The 6,390-nt window shown below is 44.4% G+C and overlaps 2 pseudogenes; one reads left to right on the top strand and one right to left on the bottom strand.

The window, feature by feature from the left end:
* The first annotated feature begins 466 nt into the window (after positions 1–466).
* LOC117192163 lies at positions 467–1,033 on the top strand (annotated as a pseudogene).
* A 12-nt stretch (positions 1,034–1,045) lies between these two features.
* LOC117192169 lies at positions 1,046–3,926 on the bottom strand (annotated as a pseudogene).
* Between the last annotated feature and the right edge of the window lie 2,464 nt (positions 3,927–6,390).

Below are 6,390 nucleotides of genomic sequence, written 5' to 3'. Positions count from 1 at the left end.
ACCATTCACTCGGGGCCCAGATTCCCTTAGCTCCACTGTCCTGCTACCAAAATTGCGTCCAAAGAGCGACACACATACATCGGCCTGAATGTGCGGCAGTGTCTTGTGTGTGTGTTTGCTGCTTTTTGTTGGAATTTTCACTTGCAACTTGCATTCATTGCAGAGATCTACTCGCTTTTTGCAGGCTTTATTTACGATAACGGCGCACAGTCTATTTACTTAGCACTCTGGGCCTCACATGCTGCATGTTTTTCTTTGCTTTTCACTTTTTTTCTGGTATAACAATAGAAAACATGGGAGACGAACCGAACGAACGGAGCAAAATTTACAGTTTGGCCGATTAGCTGAATGGAGTTGTAACAGTGTGACTGTATTTTATATTGTCAGCTGTTTGCCATCGTAATCAGTGCTGCAATGCCAACTTTCCGTAAGATCTAGCGAATGAACATCTGGCAGCGCTGTACAGCTGTTTATTGAAAATTACTTTACTTCTTATTAAAATCTTTCATATTTTCCGCCATTTACCTCAAGTAGTTCAACTGTTTAAATAGAGGGACCTTAAGTGAGCTAAGTTAATTTTTGATCTGTATATTTTGGTATATAAGATCTGCGCCGATTTTCTTCAAAAGTTCACAGCAAGTGGGGAAAAAGTGATATACAAAATTACTTAACAAAAACATGCTGCAGGGATTGATTCAGAGGTGAAAATCAACGAAAATTCTTTTGTATGGAACATTAATAACTATTGTTATTTTAGAACCTGCCTGGTGGCATTCAACACGGCACAAACCATCCTAGTGCGCCAGAAGCATGCCTTCGACCGGACCGTGCTCAAGCCGAAGGTCCGCTGCCACTTCCCCAAGCCCCGCGAGGTGAAACGCATCAACGTCCACGCAACGTCCTCGCATGTCCACCCCAGAGGGACGTCGTGTACTGATGCGCAGGATACTGAAGGGCAGACACAATATCTCGCATTAGCCTCTATATCAATAAAGCTTTATTTGGATTTTTACTTTTCATAAAAGTACAGGTAGCTGGTTTAGCATTAATCTTTTTTCATGGAAGACGTTCGCGAATAGAACTGATTGATGCTCTTTGTCAGCCAGCCGGCGTCGTCCTGCTGAAAGACGAACGGCATGTTGCTGCCGGCCTGCGGCCCAGGCTCCGTGAAGAACTTTTGCGGAAGGCTGATGTCTCCACAGGATATAAGGCAATTCACTTGGCACATTCGCTCCAGAGGAATGGCCGGCACGAGATACAGCTTCTCTTTCTCAAAGTCAATGGCACGGACGACACCTGACGGGGAATACGCGAAATGATCAGTGAAATAATCAACTGAAATGGTTGAACTCTGCTTACCTATGCCAGGCACACGGGCAGATCCTGAGCTTCCAGATGGGCCAAGTAAAACCACATTGGCTTCCATTCCAGCGATAATGCTACTCTTATCAAGGTCTTCCTCTGTGGAATGGACGACTTGAATATTCACAAAAGATGAGCTGAGGGGCTCGCAGTCAGTCAGGTGCTTGGCACTGCCCCTCAGGCAGGAGCTGAGGCGGACCAACAGATTGGCGAATCTCATATCCTGGGACTCATTCGCCAGACTCCCTGCTGTCTAGGTGGGACAACACTGGGCAGCTGTGGAGCGTGTACTTATGGTTTTTACCCTCAACCATGAACGCCGTATTTTTGTAGACATAGGGACCTTTGACCTTTGAAAGGGTCGACCAGTCGAGTAGCGACTTAAAGTTGTTCATGGGTAAAGTACTCGAGATCTGCACCACATCCGTCGGCTTGATGTAGTCCACCAGCAGAGCCATCGCTCGAGGCCAAATCCCCTGTTGTAGCCCATCGTGTTGATCAGAAAAGGCATGTTGGCATACTCGGGATTATTTTGGATGTGGCTCATCAGCTGGACCACCGCCTCGAAATACTGCTCGTGGCACATGACGATGTTTGTGTCGCCCACGACGTGAGCCCGATCCGGCTGCTTGTTCAGTAGGAATCCTGGCCCCAGAAGCGGCTCTTCAATGACAGTGCAGGAGACAGTTTGCTGCAAAAAGATCTCCGGCTATCCAATGTCCAAATCAATGAACAGTAGGCGTGGAAAAGCGTTCAAATGCCGATTGAGCAGATATCGCAGCAGGGTGGACTTGCCGACACCCTTCCCACCGGTTACCATCAGGCGGCTCGTCTTCTGAATCTTCAGCTTTGTCCCACTCATAAGGTACTTGAAGGGTGCGTTTTCTGTCCGAGCTCTGGATGTAGCAGTTGAGCAGCATCTCGCTTTGCGAGTGCGGCACATTAGCCCCATTCACCTGGGGGAACAAAATCTGGCTCATGTACTGCTTTAAAGTTCGAGCATGTTCTGGTCTTGGTGTTCCTCTGCAAGAGCACAAGGGCATCCTCCTGACTATTGAAGCACCCCTGAAGGTTGTCCAATTGTGCGCACGTAAAGTTCTCAGACAATTTGTCCCATTCAACCTTCTCTTGCATTGGTTTCGCACGCTTTTTCGGAGAAAATGCTCACCCAATTGATGCCCTTGGGGGAGTAGATGGTCAAGTTTTGACGTTTTTTGGCTCTGAAGCCGTTCACTGTGATCTGACCAGCCAACAGGGTCAACACGGCAGTGCCATAGAGCTCTATGTCCTCTTTGATCACGGCCAGCACATCGTTGCACTTCAGGCTATTCTCAAAGACGCTCAACGCTGGGGGGCAGTAAGGTAGATCTACATTGAAATGCTGGCAGTGCTGCATTGATCGGTTAGCCTCGTCTACTTCCATGGCACTTTCATCATCCTCAGTCCCTGCTCCTGTTTCCGGCGATGCATGTGGTTCGGTTTCAGTTGGGGACAGATCTTCTTTAACTTCTTCAATAGTGATTAGAGACTCTGCATCTGAGTCCTGCTGTGCTTCTGGTAGAACTTTTATGTCGCAAATCTTTTCATCCTTCAGGGTGCAGGAACCAAGATCCTCGTTGAATAGCTGTGGTTCGGCTTCCGATGACGATAGTGCTTTTGTCTCCGCATCTTGTTGATCTTCCAGTGGAGCTTCGTTAATAGCGAATGGAGAGGCCAAATCCAAGGCCTCTTTATCATCAATTGGTATTTTATATTCTTTATCCGGCTCAATTCCAGCTTCTTTATCGTTGCATGGATTGGATAGTCGATTCCTGAGTTTTAATTCCACAGTCATGCCCATCGGTGAGCTCTTCTATGGTTGCGGATTTCTCATCGTTGTAGAAAATGACGATCTTTTGAATGGATCCCGTCACAAATAAACGGTTTGTTGATTGAGCGTTCTTATTTTTAGGAAAGTAAACAAATTTTTTGATTGTTCTTTCAAGTACCATTGGCACCCGCCAGGCAGTCTTAGATTCTATAATAAAACAAAATTAATAGAGAAAAATAGATTGGGACGTTTAGTACTCACGTGTGTATAGAAAAAAATCAGTCTTTTGGTCATCATCAGAGTTACTGTTACTCCCAAGAGGTCCCGCTTCAGAGGACGTATCATGAGATGCTTCCAGGTCCAGCTCGGATTCACTGGAATCCTCTGTGGAATCGGCAATATCACTGGTTTCTTTAGTAAGCAGTTTGTGAATAGTTTAGTTGTTTTATTTTAAGTACATACCATCCTGCAAGTAACGCAATTCCGACCATATTTTATTTGCGACTTCTGTTTTGGGCTCCACACCAATGCAACATCAGATTTCTTAAATTTTTTTAGACAACCCGCAGTGGTTGTTATCCAGGAGACTGATCGCTTCTTTGGCGCAAAATTATCTGAAGCGTGTGCGGTGCCCTCAGACTCAGCTTCAATGGTGTCCCACATGTTACACTGCTTCACAGCGAGTTTCTTAGTTAATTCTTGGTCCACCTGTTGAGTTTCTCGTTTTAATTTTGTTTTAACAAACATATCAGTCATTTTTTCAGTCAAACAAAAAAACCCGGCGCATGTGAACAGTCGATAAAAAGTAAAACAAATCAGCTGACTTCTCGAATATCGTACGGCTCTCAGAAATATGGCATCTCATTTTAAAAATATACCGTAAATATACTGACGAAATCAAGTTATATTTTACATATTCCTCGTTTTTGATATTCCATGGAATATTACTAGCTATATAGATAATTTAGTCATGCCCACATCATTTTATCCGATTAATGAATCTATTTTCTTCAAGGTTGGTTAGTTTTTAGTCCTTGCTTTTATTGCATTTTGTGTAAAAAAGGTTTTAGCGAAAATGGTCAAACAAATGAAACGTAATAAAACGTAAGAAAAAAATCGTTCCAATTGCTCAATTTCTTTATTCCGTTGAATAATGTTGACTAACTAAAACGTTTAGCTTTGCCCATATAATTTCAGGCTATTAATGAATACATTTTTTACCTGATTGACTACTTTTAAGTACCCTGACTTTTATTGTATAGTGTATAAAACAAGGTTTAAGCAAAAAGGGTCAACAAAAAAACAGTGGCAACGTAAGTGAGTGTGAAATGTCAGTCAACCGGAGTGTGGGCACAGGTATACCCTATTTCGTTGAAATATATGAAGAAACTGTTTTTCCAAGCTGTTTCAAGACGCAATTTGGACGGTTTTCTAAGGGTTAAACTACAAAGAGAGTGAGAGCGCTCTAACTGCGATTGCCCACTCGGAGAACGGCGTCGTTTCATGCTAGGGCGGCGTAACCTCGTTTCCGATCACCATGAAGAGTCTTCGTTTGCGTGTCGACGAAATCACAACGACAATTAGCAGTTGCAGCCGGCCGCGCTTAAACCCGTATTACCCATTACATTGTACTCTATACGCGATTAAGATTAAAGTTTAAGTTGATTGAAGTCCAAATGAATAAATCTCGAATTGTCTATATCGTGTAGTACATTATTAAACGCAAAGATTTCCCAGAGCATTTCTGCTCAACATTGAAATCTCGTATCGAGGATTTCACAACATTTTTGGTGGCCCATGTGGGGAACCGCGTTTAATTCGTACGATACGCATATGATTCTACCTCGTTCCGCGTTCAGTTAAATGTACAAATAAAATCATATTTTACCGGCTGCAACTGTAAACGGCAAACACAACGCAAACCAACGGTTTATCCAACAGCCGCTATCTCTCGCACGAAGCAGGGACAAAGAAGACCAGACGATAGCTCTGCGCCTGGACAGTAGCACACAACAACAACACAAGCCGACGGTTAGACAGCAGCCTCTCTCTCGTGCAAAGCAGAGACCAAGAGACCAACGAGCGTTCTGTTGCTGCACATCATCTCTAGACACAAGGCCTCAACTCAACGCTCACAGTAGCACAGTTACTGCTCTCCGCTCGGACAACACCAACAACAACGACTCGCAAGTTCTCTTAAGCTACGCTTTAAGCAAGGAGAAGCACTCCCGAGTACCAGAGTAAGTGTTTCGTTGTGGGTATTTTGTACAAGGTCAAAGAGAGTGCAACTAAGGGTGAGAAAGGTACATACACATATATGAGCAACATGTCAACAGCCGAGTCCCACGACCTCGAAGCCGATCCTCAGGTGGAGATCGACAATCTCAGTGTTATTCAGACAAATCTCATTGCGAGGGTTAATCAAACGGTGCGTAATTTCAGAAAGGATGGCGCAGATCGGAAAACAAAAGCTTATTTTCAAACGCGCTGACAAACTTTGCAACGGTTCTTAGGTGAATTTGAGCAAAATCATCAACGTTTACTAATACTTCGATGTCCAAGTACGCATAGTTATGTGTCCAGCGAAGTGGCCTTTTCGCTTTGATGAAGACTATACAACGGCATTCAGCATCATATCAGAGGCCTACGAAAATGTATGTCCAAGAGCACCACCGGTACAGCAGAATCCGGAGCTAGCAAATCCATCTGTATCATCAGTGCAATTGCCCAAGCTACCTGTACCGACATTTACAGGCAAGTTTGTGGATTGGCCGGCATTTCACGATGCAGTTGTTCAACTCATCCATAACAACCAGAAACTGTCCGACGTCCAAAGGTTTCATTTCCTGAAGCAAGATCTTCCCTCGGATCGCGACGAGGATATTCAGCAGATGGCGCTTGCGGGAAATATTTATGCAACAGCTTGGAGTCTCGTCCTCAAGCGATACGACAACAAACGGCTGCAGTTTATGTACCATATGAACGGTTTGTATCACTTGCCACAGTTGACAAAGGAGCAGTCTGCTGATATAAAACATATGCTTAATGTTGCGACGGTTTGTCTCAATGCTTTCAAGAATCTAGATGTTCAGCATTGGATGGCTCATCATCTCACTTCCAGACTGCCAAGCACGACACTGCAAGCTTGGGAGCTCCATCTCGGTAGCTCTGCCGAACTTGCCACATTTTCTCAGCTACAATCATTTCTCAACGACCGT

Source organism: Drosophila miranda, assembly GCF_003369915.1.
Source record: "Drosophila miranda strain MSH22 chromosome Y unlocalized genomic scaffold, D.miranda_PacBio2.1 Contig_Y28_pilon, whole genome shotgun sequence".
Lineage (NCBI taxonomy): Eukaryota > Metazoa > Arthropoda > Insecta > Diptera > Drosophilidae > Drosophila > Drosophila miranda.
The sequence above is the reverse complement of the archived record's forward strand: the minus strand, read 5'-3'. Positions and strand labels throughout refer to the sequence as shown.